Below are 25,471 nucleotides of genomic sequence, written 5' to 3'. Positions count from 1 at the left end.
GGCCCACTTGAATTCACACTCCAGGATGTCTGGTTCTAGGTGAGTGATCACACCATCGTGGCTATCTGGGTCATGAAGATCTTTTTCATGTAGTAGTTCTGTGTATTGTTGCCACCTCTTCTTAATATCTTCAGCTTCTGTTAGATCCATACCATGTCTGTCTTTCATTTTGCTCATCTTTACCTGAAATGTTCCCTTGGTATCTGTAATTTTCTTAAAGTGATCTCTAGTCTTTTCCATTTTATTGTTTTCTTCTATTTCTTTGCATTGATCACTGAGGAAGGCTTTCTTATCTCTCCTTGATGGTCTTTGGAACTTTGCATTCAGATAGGTATAGCTTTCCTTTTCTCCTTTGCCTGTAGCTTCTCTTCTTTTCTCAGCTATTTGTAAAGTCTCCTCAGACAGCCATTTTGCCTTTTTGGATTTCTTTTCTTGGGTATGGTCTTGATCACTGCTTCCTGTGCAATGTCACAAACCTCTGTCCATAGTTCTTCAAGCACTCTGTCAATCAGATATAATCCCCTGAATCTACTTGTCACTTTCACTTTATAATGGTAAGGGATTTGATTTAGATCATACCTGAATGGTCCAGTGGTTTTCCCTACTTTCTTCAATTTAAGTCTGAATTTGGCAATAAGGAGTTTATGATCTGAGCCACGGTCAGCTCCCTGTGTTGTTTTTGCTGACTGTATAGAGTTTCTCCGTCTTCAGCTGCAAAGAATATGATCCACCTGGTTTTAATATTGACCATCTGGTGATGTCCATGTGTAGAGTTTTCTCTTGTGTTGTTGGAAGAGGGTGTTTGCTATGACCAGTGTGTTCTCTTTGCAAAACTCGGTTAGCCTTTGCCCTGCTTCATTTTGTACTCCAAGGCCAAATTTGCCTGTTACTCCAGGTATCTCTTGATTTCCTATTTTTGCATTCCAGTCCCCTGTAATGAGATAGACATCTTTTTTGGGTGTTAGTTCTAGAAGGTTTTGTAGGTCTTCATAGAACCATTCAACTTCAGCTTATTCACCATGAGTGGTTGGGGCATGGACTTGGATTACTGTGATATTGAATGGTTTGCCTTGGAAACGAACAGAGATAATTCTGTTGTTTTGAGATTGTATCCAAGTACTGCATTTCAGACTCTTTTGTTGACTATGATGGCTACTTCATTTCCTCTAAGGGACTCTTGCCCACAGTAGTAGATACAATGGTCATCTGAGTTAAATTCACCCATTTGAGTCCATCTTAGTTTACTGATTCCTAAAATGTCAATGTTCACTCTTGCCATCTCCTGTTTAACCAATTTACCGTGATTCATGGACCTAACATTCCAGGTTCCTATGAAATATTGTTATTTACAGCATTTGAGTTTACTTCCACCACCAGTCACATCCACAACAGGGTGGTGGTGTTGCTTTGGCTATGTTTCTTCATTCTTTCTGGAGTTATTTCTCCACTGATCTCCGGTAGCATATTGGGCACCTACGGCCCTGGGGAGTTCATCTTTCAGTGTCCTAACATCTATCAGTGTTAAAGTGCTGCACTCAATATGCCAGCAATTTGGAAAACTCAGCAGTGGCCACAGGACTGGAAAAGGTCAGTTTTCATTCCGTCCCAAAGAAAGGCAACGCCAAAGAATGTTCAAACTACCACATAACTGCACTCATCTCACATGCTAGCAAAGTTATGCTTAAAATTCTCCAAGCCAGACCTCAAAGTATGTGAACTGTGAACTTCCAAATGTTCAAGCTGGATTTAGAAAAGGCAGAGGAACCAGAGATCAAATTGCGAACATGTGTTGGAATTTACCTGCCTCCTGAGAAATCTGTATGCAGGTGAAGGAGCAACAGTTAGAACCAGACATGGAAAAATGGGATGGTTCAAAATTGGCAAAGGAGTACGTCAAGGCTGTATATTGTCACCCTGCTTATTTAACTTATATGCAGAGTACATCATGAGAAACGCTGGGCTGGATGAAGCACAAGCTGGAATCAAGATTGCCATGAGAAATATCAATAACCTCAGATATGCAGATGACACCACCCTTAGGGCAGAAAGTGAAGAACTAAAGAGCTTCTTGATGAAAGTGAAAGAGGAGAGTGAAAAAGTTGGCTTAAAGCTCAACATTCAGAAAACTAAGATCATGGCATCCAGTCCCATCACTTCATGGCAAATAGATGGGGAAACAGTGGAAACAGTGGCTAACTTTATTTTGGGGGGCTCCAAAACCACTGCTGATGGTGATTGCAGGCATGAAATTAAAAGACGCTTACTGCTTGGAAGGAAAGTTATGACCAACCTAGAGAGCATATTAAAAAGCAGAGACATTACTTTGCCAGCAAAGGTCCGATTCGTCAAGGCTGTGGTTTTTCCGGTAGTCACATATGGATGTGAGAGTTGGACTATAAACAAAGTTGAGCACCGAAGAATTGATGCTTTTGAACTATGATGTTGTAGAAGACTCTTGAGAGTCCCTTGGACTGCAAGGAGATCCAACCAGCCCATCCTAAAGGAGATCAGTCCTGGGTGTTCATTGGAAGGACTGATGTTGAAGCTGAAACTCCAATACTTTGGTCACCTGATGTGAAGAGCTGACTCATTTGAAAAGACCCTGATGCTGGGAAGGATTGAAGGCAGGAGGAGAAGGGGACGACAGAGGATGAGATGGTTGGTTGGCCTCACGGACTCCATGGAGATGAGTTTGCATAAACTCCAGGAGTTGGTGATGGACAGGAAGGCCTTGTGTGCTGTGGTCCATGGGGTAGCTAAGAGTTGGACACAACTGAGCATCTGAAGTGACCTGAACATGGGGCTAACATAACGGCTAGTCCCAGCTTTTCTAAATCTTCTGCATAGCTTAGAACAGGGGTCCCTGGTCCCTAGCCTGGTAGGAAACAGGCTTCATAGCAGGAGGTGAGTGGTGGGTGAGTGAGTGAAGCTTCATCTGTATGTACAGTCATTCCCCATTGCTTGCATTACTGCCTGAGCTCTGCTTCCTGTCAGATTGGTGGCAGCATTCGATTCTCATGTGTGTTAGTTGCTCAGTTTTGTCTAACTCTTTGTGACCCGATAGACTGTAGCCCCCCTCCCCTCAGGCTCCTATGTCCATGGAATTCTCCAGACAAGAATACTGGAGTGGGTTGCTATTCCCTTCTCCAGGGGATCTTCCTGACCCAGGGTTTGAACCCAGTCTCCTGCATTGCAGGCAAATTCTTTACCATCTGAGCCACCTAAGATAGAATTTCCTAGATTCTCATAGGAGCACAATAAATGTAATGTGTTTGAATCATCCCCAAACCATTCCCATCCCACTGTGGTTCATGGAAAAGTTGTCTTCCACGAAACTGGTCCCTGGTGCCAAAAAGGTTAGAGACTGCTGGCTTAAAACATTACTTCTTATGAAATGGTTGAGGGCATCACTGTGTCCTCTGTGGAGGCTGTCTGCTCCTATCACTGTAACACATACCCTGACAGCTGGTGTTGGGATGCTGATGTTGCAAGAGAACTCTAGTCCTCTTTTAAGATTATGTGGTACCAGGTATTGCTTCTTATACTCAAACAAGGTTATAAGCATGCTCAACAGTCCATCCATCATTTATTTACTTAACAACCCATTCAATAAATGCTGGGCAATGAGGATGTAAAGATAAGAGACAGTTCTTGCTTTTCAGAAGCTCACAGTTTAGTGAGGGAGATCCTAGATATGTAATGATGGCATTCAGGAAAAACTCTGTGAGAGTGTCTTGAGAACACAGAATAGGGTTCCTCACACTTGCAAAGTAAATCAGGGAGATTCCTTGGTTGAGATGAGATGACTGGTGAGGTGGTTTTTTTTGTTTTTTTTTTTCTTTTTTCCTCCTCTTTTTCTTTCTTTTTTTTATTTTTTTTTATTTTTATTTTTATTTTTTATTTATTTTAGTTGGGGGCTAATTACTTTACAATATTGTAATAGCCTCCTCTTTTTCTTGAACTGAATCATGCAGGATGTGTATTATTGGCTGAAGGAAGGAAGGGTTCCAGGCAGCAGAAAAACTCTATAGAGGTAAGGAGGCATGTTAGGGAGTTTGGAGTATTTGGAGAACTTTAAATGCCATCATGTTGTTTGGTCATAGCAGAATCCTAATGAACAGCTGCAATGGGATAAGAATTCCTCTGAAACATGTCTGTAGGAAATATTTCCAGAGATCAAATTGCCAATATCTGTTTGATCATAGAGAAAGCAAGAGAATTCCAGAAAAACATCTACTTCTGCTTCATTGACTGCTGAAACCTTTGACTGTGTAGATCAAAACAAACTGGAAAATTCTTCAAGAGGTAGGAATACAAAACCACCTTACCTGCCTCCTGAGAAACCTGTATGCAGGTCAAGAAGCAACAGTTAGAACCGGACATGGAACAACGGACTGGTTCCAAATTGGGAAAGCATTATGTCAAGGCTGTATATTGGACATGAGTTTGAGCAAGCTCTGGGAGATGGTGAAGGACAGGGAAGCCTGGCATGCTGCAGTCCATGGGGTCACAAAGAGTTGGACACAACTGAGAGGCTGAATAACAACAACAATTAACAGCTGCAATGGGATAAGAATTCCTCTGAAATATGTCTGGAGGATAAAGGAGACACTCCCACAGTAGCCTGCAATGGTTAGACTATACTTTTGAAATGAGAGAGTATGTGAGATTCAAGATAATACCTTATAGGAGCCCTGGGATGTCTTACCTGCAGGGAGAGAGTGGGCTGTAGACAGCAGTGGGGCCTGTTTAGACTTGTTAGGTATGGCTTGTGCGAGTAACACAGCACAGCTGGGTAAGGGAAACTGGTTCTGAATCTTGTTTCTTTTGCTCAAAAGAGAATGTGATGTGGGCAGAGTTAGTGTCCTCATTTATAAAGACTGTTCTCAACCTATCTCACCAGGGATGATATGAGAATTAAATCGCATAATTTATTGATAGGTGAAAGTAAATACCCAGCAAAGGTTAGTTTCTCTTCCCTGTCTTTTTCTCTCTTGCTTTTCTCCATCTTTCTACCCTTCCCACCCTCCTTTTATTCATGAATTAACTTTGTACTAAGAAAGTAGTACATGTAAAGCATCCTGCAAGGATCTATATTGTCCATTATAGCAGCCACTAGCCACACGTGTTTAGAGAATGCTTGGCTAATTCCAACTGAGATATGCAGTGAGTTGAAAACTTAATGCAAAAAAGGAAATGTTAGCTAATCTCATTAATAATTTTTTCTATAGATCATATGTTTAAATGATAACATTTTAGATATGTGTGCTTAAATAAAAATGTTATCAAAATTAATTTCACCAGTTTCTTCTTACTTTTAAAAAATGCAGCTACTTGCAATTTAAAATTACATTTTATTCCTATGGGATAGCATTTTGTGGGCTTTTGGGGACTCAGTGATGAAAAGACAAACTGACTTTGCAGTGCTTATGCCTAGGGGGGAAGTAGAAAACTGCCACTGACAGCAAAAGCAACAACAGGAAATAAAAAAATAAACAAAAAAGCAACAAATGTAAAATTACGTATTGTAAGAAGTATGTAAAGAGAAGTTTCTCTGGGAGGAAAACTGCAGGATCTAATTTAGATTGACCGGAGGCCTCTCTGAGGGAGAGGTATTTGAGCTGGGCCTCCAGGAAGGCATTCCTCCATGGCATTTCCAGGCAAAGGTGGGAACACAGCATTCCAGCCAGAGGAAACAGATTGCCAGTCAATATTTACTGAGTCTACCAAACCCCCAGCATGTGGTTGGCAATGGGGAAAAGCTGTGGGGCTGCCAGACGCAGGGAGGCTCCATGACTCCTTTGAGCTTGTGGTCTGGAGAGGAGACAGACCTCAGGATTCAGGGCTGGGACATCTACTGGCTCTGGAAGTGTCTTTCCTCCTCTGTCTCTCCCAGCCTCAGACCATCATTGACCTGCAGCTGCAGCTTTGCAAGTCCCCAGAGCCTGTCAGTTCTTCCTTTGGCGGGGAACACTCACTTCGGCTCTTTTACCCCTGTTCCACTGCCCTGTTCTGAGTCAGACTCATCTTGGAAATGAGCGTCTGCAATAGCCTCTTAACCAGTTTCCTCGCCTCCAGCCTCTTGCTCCCTTTAATATTTTCTGTGCATTGCTACCAAATTAATCACCCTGAAATACCATTTAGACTATGCAATTTCCCTGCTTCAAAGCTTTTACTAGCTTCCAGATGCTGGTAGAGGAGCAGCATGCCCGGAGCTGTGGGCACCTCTGTCTCTCTTTTCACCCTTTACCTTTCCTTGTCTGCCAAATGACAGCGCCCAGAGAAGCAGGGCCTGCAGCAGGATGCGCAGCTGGCCTCAAGTAAGCTTTGAAGCCTCACCTCTAGCCAGCTTCCATAATTCCCACTCCTGCCCCACCTCGCCCTCTGGGCCAGGCATGCTGGAGTCCTCTTTGTCCTTCACACACTGAGTTTCATTGTCTCCGTGGAAGGTCAGGAACATATTATTAAGAGCATGGGTTTCAGAGTCAGCGAGATGAGGTTCAAATCCCAGCTCTGCCATTTAACTTGCTGTGAGGACCCTTCCAATAAGCTTTGTCTTTTCTAAGTCTTAGTTTCCTCTTACTAATACCAGGAACCTAATTGTAGTTTGTACCCCTAAGGGATGGGAGGGTAAGATTTTGCAGGTGCCTACTCCATAGGAAGTCCTTAATCCATGCATATTGTTTAAATGAGTGGTAAGCCATGTATTTGCTGATTAACAGTGGAGTCTCCTTTCTTTCTGTATCCCTAGTGCCAGTTAGCAGCCTCTTTTTAAGTGGTGATGGGCTGTAGTCTGACTTCTGTGCAGCTGTGATGTGGGCTGGAAACACGGGATGGGGACATTGAACAGTAGTGTCAAGAAGCTGGATGGACTTCAAGAGACCATCCAGTGTGGAGCCCCTGAAGTCCTCTCATGTGTCCAAGTAGATCCAAAGGAGTTGGTTGAAAAGGATACACACACACACACACACATGAGGAATCACTGAACAAGAGACTTCATTTTCCTTTTCATTTATCTTTTTGAAAGATGTAGTATGTAGCAGATTGTCAGCAAGAGAGGGTATCTTTTCCAGAATTAGTGCAACATAAGTATTTATAAAGTGAGAGTACATGAAAGCTAATAAAAAAGTTAAGTTTTCAACAACTCGTTTATGGAGCTACTGTATAAATGAGGCACAGGGACACTTTTTTTTTTAGTTTTTTTTTTTTAAATAAATTTATTTATTTTAGTTGGGGGCTAATTACTTTACAATATTGTAGTAGTTTTTGCCATACATTGACATGAATCAGCCATGGGTTTACATGTGTTCCCCTTCCTGGACCCCCCTCCCAACTCCCTCCCCATCCCATCCCTCTGGGTCATCCCATTGAGATGGATGAAACAGGGACACTTTTGATTAAGAAATAGCCAGGGTGTAATTCAGAAAAGCATAGGATGTTTAAATAGTCATGTGGATATACTCAGAAGTCACAGCCAAGTCAACTGAGATCTCTTACTCAGAGAAACATGCTAATGGATTTCATTCTTAGGGAGAGAGAAATATTCTTGCTTTTTTTCCTTCTTATTTTCATGTGGCACTTCACTGACAGTTTCTTCACTAGCTTCATGAGTATTACTTGAGAAATCTCCACACTGAGCTGCTGCGATGTTCTTTACTCCGTGGAAATACCTTCATAAGTTGCTGGGTGAAACACAGGATACCCAGCAAAATTTGAATTTCATGTAATACATGCAATATATGGGATATATTTAGGCCAAAAAATTGCTCATCTGGAATTCTAAATTTACTGGTATCCTATATTTTGTTGCTGTTGTTGATAAATATGGCAAGTAGACCTACCCAAGGGCTGAAGGGTAGGGACTAAAAACCTGGGTGACAAACTTGTAAAGCTGTCAACACTGGTGACTGATGTTTTCTTGGGACCTTTCAGATTTCTGGCAAAGGAAGGCTCGTGTATGGTTTTCTCAGGGACCTTACTCTTCACAGACACATGACCCAGCTCACACCCAGGCAGCCCAAGCAGCAGCTGCTCATTCTTCTATATTCCCTTTGTTAATGCTCATTTACCTTGAGGTTTTTTTCATGCACTTGCATACCTGGTCAGCTTCTATGAGATGGGGGCAGAAGCAAAGATGGATGATTTTTTTTTCCCCCTGAAATAATAGTTTTAAGTGTAAAACTGGGGGACGGGAAGGAGGCAGGAGGGCAGGAGACTTCAACTCACTCTGACTGCTCATTTTCCTGTACAGGAGTCAGAGCATTTCCCATGGAACATCAGTCAGTTCAGTCAGTTCAGTTGCTCAGTCGTGTCCGACTCTTTGCGACCACATGAATTGCAGCACACCAGGCCTTTCTGTCCATCACCAACTCCCAGAGTCTACCCAAACCCATGTCCATCGAGTCGGTGATGCCATACAACCATCTCATCCTCTGTCGTCCCCTTCTCCTCCCGCCCCCAATCCTACCCAGCATTAGGGTCTTTTCCAATGAGTCAGCCCTTCGCATGAGGTGGCCAAAGTATTGGAGTTTCAGCTTCAACATCAGTCCTTCCAATGAACACCCAGGATTGATCTCTTTTAGGATGGATTGATTGGATCTCCTTGCAGTCCAAGGGACTCTCAAGAGTCTTCTCCAACACCACAGTTCAAAAGCATCAATTCTTCGGTGCTCAGCTTTCTTCACCGTCCAACTCTCACATCCATACATGACCACTGGAAAAACCATAGCCTTGACTAGACGGACTTTTGTTGGCAAAGTAATGTCTCTACTTTTAAATATGCTCTCTAGGTTGGTCATAACCTTCCTTCCAAGGAGTAAGCGTCTTTTAATTTCATGGCTGCAATCACCATCAGCAGTGATTCTGGAGCCCAAAAAATAAAGTCTGACACTGTTTGCACTGTTTCCCCATCTATTTCCCATGAAGTGATGGGACCAGATGCCATGATCTTAGTTTTCTGAACATTGAGGTTTAAGCCAACTTTTTAACTCTCCTCTTTCACTTTCATCAAGAGGCTCTTTACTTCTTCTTCACTTTCTGCCATAAGGGTGGTGTCATCTGCATATCTGAGGTTATTGATATTTCTCCCGGCAATCTTGATTCCAGCTTGTGCTTCATCCAGCCCAGCGTTTCTCATGATGTACTCTGCATATAAGTTAAATAAGCAGGGTGACAATATACAGCCTTGACATACTCCTTTTCCTATTTGGAACCAGTCTGTTGTTCCATGTCCAGTTCTAACTGTTGCTTCCTGACCTGCATACAGGTTTCTCAAGAGACAGGTCAGATGGTCTGGTATTCCCATCTCTTTCAGAACTTTCTACAGTTTATTGTGATCCACACAGTCAAAGGCTTTGGCATAGTCAATAAAGCAGAAATAGATGTTTTTCTGGAACTCTCTTGATTTTTCGATGATCCAGCAGATATTGGCGATTTGATCTCTGCAAAAAACAAAAGCAAAACAAGTCTTGCATTTTTTTTGTCTTGGTTTTTTGTTTCTTTTTAGCTTTCCCAATTTTTTAAGTAGAATGTGTGAAGACGCAAAAATAGAGACAGTAGTCTAATATGTCAACTAGCAACAATTTAGTAATTGTTGAATTACAGCCAATTTTGTTTTATCTATTCCCTTATTCATTTCTCGTTTCTTCCAGATAATTTTGGTATTGGAATTCTTCAGAGAAAAAGAACTAAAAGGATATATGTGTGTGTTTGACTACATGGAGAAAGGGAAAGAGACTGATTGGTTTTAAGGAATTGATTCTTGAGATTGTGAAACTGGCAAATCTGAAATCTGTAGCATAGGCCAACATTCTAAAGAACCAGGGAAGAGTTGACGTTGCAGTTTCTGTTGGGAAGGAAATCTGGAAGCGGAATTGCTTCTTTCTTGGAGAACCTCAGTCTTTTCTCTTGAGGCCCTCAACTGACTGAGTAAACCCCCTCCCTGCCCCCTGCCCCCCTGCCTTTCCCCCCTGCCTTTCTCCCCTGTCTTTCCCCCCTGCCCTATGGAGGATAATCTGCTTTTCTCCATGTCTGCTGATTTAAATGTTGATCATATCTGAAAAATACCTTGACAGCAACATCTAGACTGGTGTTTGACAAAAAACGAAGTAGCCTGAGCTTAGGCAATTTGACATACAAAATTAACCATCACAATTTGGAAACTAATCATCTAAACTAACAAGTCATCACATTATTTGGTCAATAATATATTCATATATATCTTTTAAAAATAAAAATTAAGAAAAAACCCTAAATATAATACTATTATCACCCCTATAAAATTAAAAGTTGAACTATCTTTGTGTGAATTAGCATCTAAATAAAGTTTATACATTGCTGTTATAGATAAGACTCAGAAGTCTCTGTTAGTACACAAGTTCTCTCTTTGCTTCTGTTTGTTTTTCTTGCAATTTATTTGTTGAAGAAGCTAGTTTGTCCTGTGGAATTTTGCAACATTTGGTTTTACTGGTTGCATCCATATGATGTTGCTTAACAAGATCCTCTGCCCCTATATTTGCTGTAAGTTACGAATTTCATAGCGAGGCTGGATCACACCTAGGTTCACTTTTTTTGGCAAGAATACCTCAGGCACATTTTGTTGGGCTGTCTTTCTTGGATGCCAATCATCTTTGTTTATCACTGCCTGAATTTATTAGTTCATCCTGGCTTGTAAAATTCCAAAGTCTATCATTTCCTCTGCATTTATTAGCTAAAACATTTATATAAAGAGGAATTTCCTCTCATGAACTATTTGGGTATAGTTCAGTTCAGTCACGCAGTCGTGTCTGACTATTTGCGACCCCATGGACTGCAGTACTCCAAGCTTCCCTGTCCATCGCCAACTCCTGGAGCTTACTCAAACTCATGTCTATTGAGTCGGTGATGCCATCCAACCATCTCATCCTCTGTCATCCTCTTCTCCTCCCGCCTTCAGTCATTCCCAGCATCAGGGTCTTTACAAATGAGCCAGCTCTTCGCATCAGGTGGCCAAAGTATTGGAGTTTCAGCTTCAGCATCAATCCTTCCCATGAATATTCAGGACTGACTTCCTTTAGGACGGACTGGTTGGATCTCTTTGCTGTCCAAGGGACTCTCAAGAGTCTTCTCCCAACACGATAGTTCAAAAGCATCAATTCTTCGGTGCTCAGCTTTCTTTATATTTCTTTATATGCAGATGACACCACACTTATGGCAGAAAGCGAAGAAGAACTTAAAGAACCTCTTGATGAAACTGAAAGGGGAGAGTGAAAACAGTTGGCTTAAAACGCAGCATTCAGAAAACTAAGATCATGGCATCTGGTCCCATCACTTCATGGCAAATAGATGGGGAAACAATGGAAACAGTGACAGACTTCTTTTTGGGGCTTCAAAATCACTGCAGATGGTGACTGCAGCCATGAAATTAAAAGACACTTGCTCCTTGGAAGAAATGTTATGACCAGCCAAGACAGCATATTAAAAAGCAGAGACATTACTTTGCCAGCAAAGTTCTATCTAGTCAAAGCTATGGTTTTTTCAGTAGTCATGTATGGAGGTGAGAGTTGAATTTGGGTATAGTTCTTCCTAATTCTTTATCCTAGTGTTTCTGAAGTTGCTGTCGATAGACTGCTAGGAGTGTGCTGATATGTTCCTGGAGGGTGAGGAAGGGGGTCTGCAAAGTTTCTATTATGGTAATCTAACTGCATTTTCATGTCAGCAGTTACCGAGAAATATATAAGCATATTCTACATTACCTGGATGAGTGTCTTCTTAGAGTTCAGCCAGTGACCTCAGTGCTGAAGCTGACATTTTTGTATTTTGGGTCATCATATGGGGGTATAGTGCTGATTTAATTATTAAGGGTTGATGAATAAAGAAGGTGGGCTTAAAATGCCAGGCAACCTAACAGTGGATTTTAGTTTGAATAGAGATATGAGTCAGTTTGGGGGAACACAATAATATACATCTCTGGACCAAAAAGAATATGTGCTGTAGCTGTGAAAGGCCACTTATTTTAAAAGAAATAATTGTCTCTTTGATTTGCATTAGTTTGATTTGTGTTGGTTTTGTAGTGTTTGCTTATATTTAATTTATAAATTGGTTTTATTTTCACAGTTGTCCAAATATATATATTTTACTATTAATATTTAAGAAACAATTTGTCAACATGCTGGCTTGAAAGGAATTTATTTCCTTTTAAAATGTCTGCACATTACAGACAGTTTGAGAAACAGTGCTTTATCCCATTCTGGCTTTCCTAGGGCTATTAGCTAATCCCACCTCCAGTATAATTTGTCTTATTAAGGAGTGACCTCTTGCTGTGGGTATTGGGAGATAACAGTGTGTACCTAGACACCAATACCCTGAAACACTCAAAGAAAAATGGCCATACTGGGAAGAAGTTATTTTAACATTGTATTTTTTTTTTTCTAACATCATTTTCAACCACAGAATGGAAGCAGCTGCCTCCTTGTGTATCTTTCACTGGGGCCTGTGGAATCTGGTAAATGGAGAACCTTAGACCAGACTGTGTATTACGAGAACAACTCTTTGAAAAGATAAGAAGCAAAACCAAAGCCCATCTGAAGCAGTCTTATCCAACTTCACTGTGCTGATGAGTTATCTGAGAATATTGTTGCAAGAGATGCTACTGGCCTGTACCTCATATACTGAAAACTATTTTTTCTGTTGTAATCATTTTACTTGAATTTTCCTTGGATAACACATACAAAGCTATGAGTACCATTTTTGATACAAAGTCAGCACTTAATAAATGTTCATGACTCTTGTTACGGTGGTTAGAATTAGCTTTTGAGGCACAGAGAAGGGCACAGAGAAGGATGGGATAGAGGAGGGGGCTTTAGAAGTGAACAGACTTGAATCAACATCCAAGTTTTGTTGTTTACAAGCTGTTTGTCCTGGACAAGTTAGTTAGCCTTTCAAGTCACTGACTCATCAAATGTATTTAAAATGGAGGAAAATAATGCTTCATGGAATTGGGAGGATTCTATAGAGCCCCTAGATTGGTGGGTACTCAAAAAATATTATTTCTCCTTTGTCCTCTTTGGATATAGGCTTGGGATTGAATCTTGGTTCTGTTGCAACCTTATTGTGACTGATGTTGTAATCCTTATGAAATTTCTCTCTTTATCGTTATCTTTAAAATGGGAATGATAATTATGAAGATTAAATTAACTGGTATATGCAAAATGTATTATGTGTTGGCACATGACAGGACCCATGGTCAGCCCCTCTTTTCCTTCCCTTCCTTCATTTAGTGTAGCAGTCAGCGAGGCTGATGGAGCTCAGATACCAGGCATAAGAGAAGGGCTTAGCGGTTTCACCTCTAGCTAATGAGAATCATCTAGAGAGTTAACAAAAACCATCTGGAGAGTTTAAAACTGTATAACATGAGAGTTGTGAGTCTGAGTTTTATTCAGGGTCTTACTGAGGCTATAGCCTGGAAAACAACCTCTTAGTACCTCTGAGAAAGTACTCCAAAAAAATAGGGGCAGAGACAGGAGATGTATATATATAAGCAGACTTGAAGTAGAATCTCTTGGAATTGAGATCCAGGCATTAGCTATTTTTTATGAGCTCTTCAGATGATTCTCTGGTGCAGCCAGGATTGAGAAGTACACATCACGAAGCCCTTGAGTTTTCTTCAATGACAGAAACTGAGAGTCTAACGAGCCTTCTTCTGCTGCCAAAATCTTGGCTCTCTGAACTGATGCTGAACAGAAATATTGAGCCATGGAGGAGAAAGAAAGGGTGGTTTTATTCCTTTGCCCGGCAAAGAGGAAACACAGGCTAGCACCTCAACTGTCTCCCCCCTCCCCCGCCGCCCCGCGAAATAGGCAGAGGTGTTATAGTCAGGTGTCTTCTTCAGAGGTATGTGGTAAGGATCAAGGCAGTGACTGCCTTGCATTCTTCTGGAAAGTTCCATAACAGCTACAACACTGGGTTTGGTCATCCTCAAGATTATCGGCCTGTGACTTTCTTTCTGAAGACTGTTACAAGAGTGTGTGAGGGAAAGAATGCAGATGCAGGATGCCTCGAGTCAGAGAGTGACTAAGGAATTAACTTTGTGAAGGACAAGTCTAGTTATGTGCACCAAAGATTAGAAACAGTCATACTAAAAACTGGGATTGCTTAACTCTTACAGGCTTCTTCTCGGGATTTCTATAGCCATTTACTCATTCCTTCATTTCCCTTGCTTGGTAGCAGAAAAACCTAGTTTCCATTTCTGTTGTAATACTTCTACTCCTGTTCTCTCCCCACCGTCTGTTGGAGATTTTTTAAGTTTTTATTTTTATGACTGTCAGAGGCTCTCTATCTGACTGATATACCTAAGAGGGTATGTGAAAGTCGCTCAGCCATGTCTGACTCTTTGTGACCCCATGGACTACACAGTCCATGGGAATTCTCCAGGTCAGAATACTGGAGTGGGTAGCCTTTCCCTTCTCCAGGGGATCTTCTCAACACAGGGATCAAACCCAGGTCTCCTGCATTGTGGGCAGATTCTTTACCAGCTGAACCACCAGGGAAGTCCAAGAATACTGGAGTGGGTAGCCTATCCCTTCTCCAGCAGATCTTCCTGACCCAGGAATTTAACCAGGGTGTCCTGCATTGCAGGCGGAATTCTTTACCAACTGAGCTATCAGGGAAGCCCTAAGATGGCTAAATTCTAATCTCTAGAAAGAGAACGAATTGCTCTACATGAATCAGGAAGGCAAAAACTGGACCTCTATCCATTTTAGGTTTTCAGGTGGTGTTTTTTTAACAAAAAGATTAACAGGAGGAAAAAATAACAGTCCTTAAAAACAAAAGCAAAAAACAATGCATGTAGCAGATATCATGTGAAAGAAACTTCATTGAAAAATAACTCGGAGTGGCAGCTTAGAATTGTGGATATAGAGCATCTTCAACAAAAAACAATAAATTTATAGAGAAATGATAAGACAGAGGAAAGCAGTTTAGGTTTTCAAGGGCAGTGTACTAGGGTAGATAAACATAGGGGAGGAAACTAATGGCAACTTGTTTACCACCTTAAGGCTGATAAGAATCTGTCTCCAGTTAAAGAAAAACTTACATCCTGCCTCTAGACAGAAAGGAGGTGGGTAGAGAGAGCTTTTCTTCCACTTGCTACTGCCTTCAGCTCAAAATTGTTTTTATTTCCAAGAGGCATATTTTGGGATGACTTATTCTGATTTCCTTTAGTTCCCAATTTGAAACTTTAGTTTTAGAAAGTGTCACATATTAAAAGCTGAGTTGGGTTAGAAGTTGTGAGGTAAGAGATCAGCCAATGGGGAGAAGAATATAGAAAAGAACAAGCAGAAAAGAATGGATTTAAGAACATTGTTTCGTATTTTATTGAATCATTCTCTTAATTTGGGAATAGGTCAGTTCAGTTCAACAGTTGTGTCCCATTTCAGAAGGTGGTGTTGTGGGTAGTTTCCATCTAAATTAAGTGGTCCGAGCAATCAGGGATTTAGTAAGAGGTATTTCTATAGAAGCCAAAGGAAAAGGATGTTTAAGGATTGGAGTTGACTATAAAACAAGTTTCTGAGTAGACTATAAAACCATCTGAATCCAGATGACCGTCAGCTGAATAGATTTTGAGATACTGAGCTCAAAGTATGTTTTGCAGTTTGAATGTCTCTGAGGATGTCATCAGATGTGTTCCAGTGAACCTTCTGAGTGACCTATACAGCAGCAGGCATGAAGGTTGTCCATACCTGAACTGTGGTTGGTGATATTTCTGTTTATATCAAGTTGTTCAGCTTCAGTGGTTTTGGGAAAAGGGCGGTTTTATTTCTTAGTAATTACAAGTCAGAAACAGTGGAAACAGTGTCAGACTTTATTTTTTGGGGCTCCAAAATCACAGCTGATGGTGATTGCAGTCATGAAATTAAAAGACACTTACTCCTTAGAAGGAAGGTTATAGCCAACCTAGATAGCATATTTTTAAAAGCAGAGACATTACTTTGCCAACAAAGGTCTGTCTAGTCAAGGCTATGGTTTTTCCAGTGATCATGTATGGATGTGAGAGTTGGACAGTGAAGAAAGCTGAGCACCGAAGAATTGATGCTTTTGAACTGTGGTGTTGGAGAAGACTCTTGAGAGTCCCTTGGACTGCAAGGAGATCCAATCAATCCATCCTAAAGGAGATCAATCCTGGGTGTTCATTGGAAGGACTGATGTTGAAGCTGAAACTCCAATACTTTGGCCACCTCATGCGAAGAGTTGACTCATTGGAAAAGACCCTAATGCTGGGAAGGATTGGGGGCAGGAGGAGAAGGGGACGACAGAGGATGAGATGGTTGGATGGCATCACTGACTCGATGGACATGGGTTTGGTTAGACTCCGGGAGTTGGTGATGGACAGAGAGGCCTGGCATGCTGCGATTCATGGGGTCGCAAAGAGTCGGACACGACTGAGTGACTGAACTGAACTGAACTGACAAGTCCGAAGGGAGGGAGAAAAGCTGGAAATGCTAATTTGGAGAGTTGTGACCAGATAATGTTGGAAATGAAAGAATTTGGGATCTACTCTAGTTCACAGGTAAATAACAAAACCTCAGTGACAGTGAACAGGGCTAGGATCTAATATTCCACAAAGGTGTGTTATAGTTTTTCATTGAAACAACATTTTTCTCTCTATAGTCACCTCCATTTTTACCAAAGAGAGTCATAATAAAACTAATTGGTTTGCCAAATAAATCTAATTTCATTCAACTTGGTCTGATTATTTACATAAATGCAGCAAGAATACAGGTTGATCACGTAAGCTCTTCTAAGTCTGCTTTGCTAGAATTTTTGATAGAGTATGAGATTATTCTGGAAGCCAAGCCAAGAACTCACTTCCAAGTCCTATAGATTTAGGTGCATTCTTCTCTTCTTGAGATCTCAAATGCCATGAGGTTCTGGATCTGCTAGGAAATGATTTTCCATTCTCATTGGTTAGGCTGGGGACCCCATAAATAAGATACCTGGTAATTTTTTGAAGGGAGGCTTTATTGGATCCATAAAGCCAATCTTAGTTTCTTAAAATTGTCTGGTCATGTCTGAGTCTATGTACGTCATTCTCAAATACACATTCCAGTCAAAGTCTTGGTAATATAATCAGTATTGCCCACAGTGTTCTTTTATAAGGAAAGCAGATTCTCACTGAGTTTACACAAATAACTATATAGTGCCATGAAAATAAGAATACTCAATAATAAGTTTCTGAATTCTTGATGGATCAGGTAGAGAGAAAATTCTGTTTACAAAGATATAATTTACCGAATTGCTGTAAATTATGAATAGCTTGATAGAAAAGAGAAAAAGTTTTCCTTAAATTTGGAAAAACAAAGCATTAATGAACTGGTAATGTTTCAAAGAAAAAATCATAAAAAATTATAATCATCCTCATCAGTTCATTTAGTCCTATGTAATTAATTCTTGTTCTGCTTGATCATAGGTTAATAGTTTTATAAATCAATCAGTTTCTCCATTACAGTTCTAGAAATTAAGCTTTCAAGACAGCATCAGAATAAAATGATAACTTTCTGTGAATTCCAAAAGACTTATTCATGGCCATGGTTAAAAGTCTGATGAGAATTCATTATAATTTAATTGACAAGGAAATTAGGCTATCTGTGACATACAACATTTTAAGATGATAGCTGGAATTATGACTATAAACATCATAGTAGGACATGTCAGTTTTTATATGATTTCTGGACTACTTACAATACTAACACACCCATACGAATATAACCTAAAGATGATTTAGCATCACTTCTTAGAAGTAGAAGTGAAGATGCTCAGTTGTGTCTGACTCTTTGCGACCCCACAGACTGTAGCCTTCCAGGCTCCTCCATTCATGGGATTTTCCAGACAAGAATACTGGAGTGGGTTGCCATTTCCTTTTCCAGGGAATCTTCCCGACCCAGGGATTGAACCCGGGTCTCTTGCTTTACAGGCCGACTCTACCGTGTTTGAGTCACCAGGGAATCCTTCTTATTCCCATGTAATTTAACATATCAAGTAAGCTTAATTAATTTAACATTTCTCTTTTGAGAGAACAAATCCTTTGAGATTTTCCAGAATACTCCTGGAAAATCTCAAAGTTAGTTCCAAATCAAAAGATTTCATTTAGAATTTGGTTTTGAAAAGTTTGTAAAAAATGTCGAAAGCTTGAAACACTTGATTTACTAGGATCACAGATCACTGTGAAATAATATATTATCCATTTATCCAAAGTGACAAGAAAAAGATTTCAAAGGCAAATACAGAAAGTTACATGTCCTGAGGAAAAAAAAGCAAAACTTAGCTCACTTAATATTAAGACTCTTTTTCTTAATTAATTGAACACCTGATAAAGACAACAGGAAGCACAGGTAATATTTTGATGACATAAAATCTTGGTTTTACAGATATAACGAATAGACTTATGTACATGGGGAGAGAGTAAGAGAGGGTGAGATGTTTGGAAAGAGTAACATGGAAACTTACATTACCATATGTAAAATAGATAGGCAAAGGGAATTTGCTGTGTGGCTCAGGAAACTCAAACAGGAACTAGTTTGACTGTATCAACCTAGAGGGGTGGAATTGGGGAGGGAGATGGGAGGGAAGTCCGAAAGAGAGAGGATATATGTATACCTATGGCTGATTCATGTTGAGGTTTGACAGAAAACAACAAAATTCTGTAAAGCAATTATCCTTCAATAAAAAATAAATTTAAAAAAATCTTGGTTTTATAGGAAGATTTCTTAAAAGGTTAAAAAAAATCCAGAATCTTTTATAATCTCTTATCAAGAGCAGATCAGTAGTCTGAAAAGACTTAGTTCTTTTAACAGAGAAAGGAAAATAAATTTTAGTATTACATACGCTCGCTTTTGATATTAAAGCTTATTTTAAAATCCCTTGTTAAAAAAAAATCTCTCATGGTAAATTTATTCAATTTGAGCCATCTTGACTACACAAGATTTTTTCTCTATTCCCTGCTTTCTAAATCTGTTTAGTTTTTGTCCTTTATTTTTTTTCCCCCTCTCTCCTTTATTATTCTGAAGCAACTTTTAAAAAACCTCTAAACCAGGAGAAAATTACTCCCCATTTCCCTTAACAGAAAAGCATCTTCATACCTCATATCTTTTCTTACCAAAAGTATATCTTACTTTCCTTATATACTTTACATACAGTTTTTTTCTTATTATATTAGTAATTTTAATTACATATATTGTTAAAAATTTTAATCCCTAGTAATCCTAGTTTTCAGTGAGAATTAAGAAGCAGACAACTGTGAACTGTCACATACCAACATTTTTTTATAGATTGGCAAATTATAAATTAACCATTTCATAATTTCTAGATGCATATGCCTTTTATTCATAGTACAAATTTTAACATGGCAAGAAAAACATGTTATTAATAGACCCAAATGACCTTTGTCCCTCGTGACATTGTACAGGAGACAGGGATCAAGAAAATCCCCATGGAAAAGAAATGCAAAAAAGCAAAATAGCTGTCTGAGGAGGCCTTACAGATAGCTGGGAAGAGACGAGAAGCGAAAAGCAAAGGAGAAAAGGAAAGATATTCCCATTTGAATGCAGAGTTCCAAAGAATAGCAAGGAGAGATAAGAAAGCCTTCCTCAGCGATCAGTGCAAAGAAATAAAGGAAAACAACAGATTGGGAAAGACTAGAGATCTCTTCAAGAAAATTAGAGATACCAAAGGAACATTTCATGCAAATATAGGCTCGATAAAGGACAGAAATGGTAGGGACCTAACAGAAGCAGAAGATATTAAGAAGAGGTGGCAAGTATACACAGAAGAACTGTACAAAAAAGATCTTCACGACCCAGATAATCACGATGGTGTGATCACTCACCTAGAGCCAAACATCCTGGAATGTGAAGTCAAGTGGGCCTTAGAAAGCATCACTACAAACAAAGCTAGTGGAGGTGATGGAATTCCAGTTGAGCTATTTCAAATCCTCAAAGGTGATGCTGTGAAAGTGCTGCACTTGATATGCCAGCAAATTTGGAAAACTCAGCAGTGGCCACAGGACTGGAAATGGTCAGTCTTCGTTCCAATCCCAAAGAAAGGGAATGCCAAAGAATGCTCAAACTACTGCACAATTGCACTCATCTCACATGCTAGTAAAGTAATGCTCAAAATTCTCCAAGCCAGGCTTCAGCAATACGTGAACCATGAACTTCCAGATCTTCAAGCTGGTTTTCAAAAAGGCAGAGGAACCAGAGATCATATTGCCAATATCCGCTAGATCATCGAAAAAGCAAGAGAGTTCCACAAAAGCATCTATTTCTGCTTTCTTGACTATGCCAAAGCCTTTGACTGTGTGGATCACAATAAACTGTGGAAAATTCTGAAAGAGATGGGAATACCAGACCATCTGACCTGTCTCTTGAGAAACCTGTATGCAGGTCAGGAAGCAACAGTTAGAACTGGACATGGAACAACAGACTGGTTCCAAATAGGAAAAGGAGTACGTCAAGGCTGTATATTGTCACCCTGCTTATTAACTTATATACAGAGTACATCATGAGAAATGCTGGGCTGGAAGAAACACAAGCTGGAATCAAGATTGCCGGGAGAAATATCAATAACCTCAGATATGCGGATGACACCACCCTTATGGCAGAAAGTGAAGAAGCACAAAAGAGCCTCTTGATGAAAGTGAAAGAGGAGAGTTAAAAAGTTGGCTTAAAGCTCAATGTTCAGAAAACTAAGATCATGGTATCTGGTCCCATCACTTCATGGGAAATAGATGGGGAAACAGTGCAAACAGTGTCAGACTTTATTTTTTTGGGCTCCAAAATCACTGCTGATGGTGATTGCAGCCATGAAATTAAAAGACGCTTACTCCTTGGAAGGAAGGTTATGGCCAACCTAGATAGCATATTTAAAAGTAGAGACATTACTTTGCCAACAAAGGTCCGTCTAGTCAAGGCTATGGTTTTTCCAGTGGTCATGTATGGATGTGAGAGTTGGACGGTGAAGAAAGCTGAGCACCGAAGAATTGATGCTTTTGAACTGTGGTGTTGGAGAAGACTCTTGAGAGTCCCTTGGACTGCAAGGAGATCCAATCAATCCATCCTAAAAGAGATCAATCCTGGGTGTTCATTGGAAGGTCTGATGTTGAAGCTGAAACTCCAATACTTTGGCCACCTCATGTGAAGGGTTGACTCATTGGAAAAGACCCTAATGCTGGGTAGGATTGAGGGCGGAAGGAGAAGGGGATGACAGAGGATGAGATGGTTGGATGGCATAACTGACTCGATGGACATGGGTTTGGGTGGACTCCGGGAGTTGGTGATGGACAGAGAGGCCTGGCGTGCTGCAATTCATGGAGTCACAAAGAGTCAGACACAACTGAGCGACTGAACTGAACATAAGAAGCTAAAAGTGAACTTGTGTTTAGCAATAATGTTTCAGTATTGTATCTTCTGGAAATAATCTAGATAGTTAATGACTATCTATCATTTAACATAGAATAACTTTAAGGCATATTTCACCAAGAAGATTTTGGAAGCTGTTTTTAAGTAAAACATAATCATTGTTGAGAAGTTAATTTATAAACTCTTATCCCCCCTATTTTTATTTAATTAACTTATTCTTAATAATCATAGAAGCAAAGCACTTAAAAAATTAAATACATAGCTTTTTTTCTTTTTTTTGCTGTTGTGCTTGATATACATTAATCAATTTTTTGTATATTTTTCTTAGATTTGATTTGTAATTTTATAATCTTAAATAGCTATTAGAGATAACATATGCTTGTTTGACTATTAAGTCCAAGTAGAAAAACTGTATATATGCATTAAATTTAATGTTGAAATTTCTGAAGAAATTCTTGTTTTATTAAATTTAAAAACTTAAACTAGCTTTTATTTACTGAAGATTAACCCAGTCATATGAACTTGAAAAGCATTTTGGTTAGTTTCTATATTTCTGAGCACTTGAGGAACATTTTAATTTATACACGTCCTTATTAAGCTCTTTCACATGTTATTTTTGGCAATACTATACAAAGGTACAAAAATACCACATATACATAACACATGCCCAGACATACATAAATATACACGCAGATGCAAACAAAGAGCTTATACCTTTCATTTAAAAATTTTAGCCATTTATGGAATAAAAACAGTTATGGAATATAAAACTGACCACTTTATAAAAGAATGTTGAATTCAAATTGCATTTCTGGCAGATGGAACAAGTTAAGGTTATTTGCTTAGATGGCTAAAGATTTTTACCAATATTTGTGGAGAAAACTTTCAAGGTTTTAAAATTTGCTCTTGACAGATAGTCTCATAGAGACTGTGGATAGATTTTGAACAAGGGACCTTTCATAGCTATTTGTTTAAAAAAAAGTCTCTCCTCTTTTTTTCCACCCAGTCTCAGGTGGTTGTAGGTAGTGTTCTAGTTAACTCCTCTGATGTTTATCTTTTAGAGATGTGGTAAAATTTACATCACCAGAAACCAAGTCATTAGAAACTTTTTTTAAAGAAGAAATTCAGGAGCCTGTTTATTTATTATGAGAAATTTAAAGCAATTACTATTTAAGAATTTTCTTTTTTTTAAATAAATTTATTTATTCTAGTTGGGGGCTAATTACTTTACAATATTGTAGTGGGTTTTGCCATACATTGATGTGAATCAGCCATGGGTTTACATGTGTTCCCCATCCTGAACCCCCGTCCCACCTCCCTCCCCATCCCATCCCTCTGGGTCATCCCATTGCCCCAGCCCTGAGCATTTGTCTCATGCATCAAACCTGGAATGGTGTTCTGTTTCACATATGATAATATACCTGTTTCAATGCTATTCTCTCAGAACGTCCCACCCTCACCTTCTCCCTCAGAGTCCATAAGACTGTTCTATGCATCTGTGTCTCTTATTTATTTCTTAAGTGTAGTATAGGCTGTGAGTTTTATTTATTTATGTTTTGTGGTGGGCCCCAATATATGGAAAGATCAGGAGCTGAGGAGGTCTGGTTACAGAGTAAGGGACAATAAAACAATCTTGTTGTGTGTTCTTGGGGCCTAGTTTCTAGGTAACAGTAGGCCATTTATTTAGAATGAGAGATCTCTCAAATATCTTTTTAAAGATAAAAGCTCAAATCTTTAAAGGTATACCTATTTTAATGTGACTGTAACTAAACAAATAAGCCTTTGCATGACTTGAAACTGATGCACCTTTTATAGCTTAAACATGGACACAAGAATCATCCCCAAAGATTGTACAGAAGATGCTGCTGCTAAGTTGCTTCAGTCGTGTCCGACTCTGCGCGACCCCATAGATGGCAGCCCACCAGGCTCCGCCGTCCCTGGGATTCCCCAGGCAAGAACACTGGAGTGGGTTGCCATTTCCTTCTCCAATGCATGAAAGGGAAAAGTGAAAGTGAAGTCGCTCAGTCGTGTCTGACTCTTAGCGACCCCATGGACCGTAGCCTACCAGGCTTCTCCATCCATGGAATTTTCCAGGCAAGAATACTGGAGTGGGATGCCATCACCTTCTCTGACAGAAGATGCAGTTCCCCTTGAAATCCAAAGTTTCCCTCAAAGATTGTCTAAGACAGTATGGTACTGGCACAAAGATAGAAATATAGATCAATGGAACAAAATAGAAAGCCCAGAGATAAACCCACGCACATATGGACACCTTATCTTCGACAAAGGAGGCAAGAATATGCAATGGAGAAAAGACAATCTCTTTAACAAGTGGTGCTGGGAAAAGTGGTCAACCACTTGTAAAAGAATGAAACTAGAACACTTCCTAACACCATGCACAAAAATAAACTCAAAATGGATTAAAGATCTAAATGTAAGACCAGAAACTATAAAACTCCTAGAGGAAAACATAGGCAAAACACTCTCCGACATAAATCACAGCAGGATCCTCCATGACCCACCTCCCAGAATATTGGAAATAAAAGCAAAAATAAACAAATTGGACCTAATTAAAATTAAAAGCTTTTGCACAACAAAGGAAACTATAAGCAAGGTGAAAGGACAGCCTTCAGAATGGGAGAAAATAATAGCAAATGAAGCAACAGACAAACAATTAATCTCAAAAATATACAAGCAACTCCTGCAGCTGAATTCCAGAAAAATAAACGACCCAATCAAAAAATGGGCCAAAGAACTAAACAGACATTTCTCCAAAGAAGACATACAGATGGCTAACAAACACATGAAAAGATGCTCAACATCACTCATTATTAGAGAAATGCAAATCAAAACCACAATGAGGTATCATTTCACACCAGTCAGAATGGCTGCTATCCAAAAGTCTACAAGCAATAAATGCTGGAGAGGGTGTGGAGAAAAGGGAACCCTCTTACACTGTTGGTGGGAATGCAAACTAGTACAGCCACTATGGAGAACAGTGTGGAGATTCCTTAAAAAACTGGGAATAGAACTGCCATATGACCCAGCAATCCCACTGCTGGGCATATACACCGAGGAAACCAGAATTGAAAGAGACACATGTACCCCGATGTTCATCGCAGCACTGTTTACAATAGCCAGGACATGGAAACAACCTAGATGTCCATCAGCAGACGAATGGATAAGGAAGCTGTGGTACATATACACAATGGAATATTACTCAGCCATTAAAAAAAATACATTTGAATCGGTTCTACTGAGATGGATGAAACTGGAGCCCATTATACAGAGTGAAGTAAGCCAGAAAGAAAAACAACAATACAGTATACTAATGCATATATATGGAATTTGAAAGATGGTAACAATAACCCTATATGCGAGACAGAATAAGAGACACAGATGCATAGAACAATTTTATGGACTCTGAGGGAGAAGGTGAGGGTGGGACGTTCTGGGAGAATAGCATTGAAACATGTATATTATCATATGTGAAACAGAACACCATTCCATGTTCAATGCATGAGACAAGGGCTCAGGGCCGGGGCAATGGGATGACCCAGAGGGATGGGATGGGGAGGGAGGTGGGTGGGGGGTCCAGGAAGGGGAACACATGTAAACCCATGGCTGATTCATGTCAATGTATGGCAAAAACTATTACAATATTGTAAAGTAATTAGCCCCCAACTAAAATAAATAAATTTATAAAAAAAAAAAAAAGATTGTCTAAGAAAGTAAAGACCTTTGTTGTTACATGGAGTGAAGAAGCTCTGGTTTCTCACAGAGTGAGATACCTTAAATCACAGACCCACTAATCTGCATGGTACCCAAGGGATTATGTTGAAAAATTTCCCAGTGCAAATAATACAAATAAGGGAGAGATGACAAAGGTCCTTTATGGCCTCCTTATGAAACACCACAAAAGACAGAGACAAGGAAACTAATGACTATTCCTGAGAGGCTCTGTGTGAGTGTGTGAGTGTGTGTGTGTGTGTGTGTGTGTGTGTGTGCGTGCGCGCGCGCTCAGTTGCTCAGTCATGTTTGACTCGTTGCAGCCCCATGGACTGTAGCCCACTGGACTCCTC

The 25,471-nt window shown here is 39.8% G+C and overlaps 1 protein-coding gene across 11 annotated transcripts in view; it reads left to right on the top strand.

The window, feature by feature from the left end:
* TMEM45A (transmembrane protein 45A) overlaps positions 1-25,471 on the top strand; it is a 114,832-nt gene that overhangs the window by 29,122 nt on the left and 60,239 nt on the right. The window contains exon 1 of one of the 11 annotated variants that reach the window (XM_081572455.1): positions 6,254-6,320. The exons of the other annotated variants lie outside the window; for them this stretch is intronic. The gene's annotated coding sequence lies outside the window, so the exon portion shown is untranslated. Of the gene's footprint in view, positions 1-6,253; positions 6,321-25,471 lie in introns of those variants that run through there. 11 annotated transcript variants of the gene reach the window in all.

This window comes from Giraffa tippelskirchi, chromosome 2 (assembly GCF_054371585.1).
Source record: "Giraffa tippelskirchi isolate mGirTip1 chromosome 2, T2T-mGirTip1v1.2.pri, whole genome shotgun sequence".
In the NCBI taxonomy this organism is placed as follows: Eukaryota; Metazoa; Chordata; class Mammalia; order Artiodactyla; family Giraffidae; genus Giraffa; species Giraffa tippelskirchi.
Note: the sequence above shows the minus strand (reverse complement) of the source record. Positions and strands in the feature narration are given on the sequence as shown.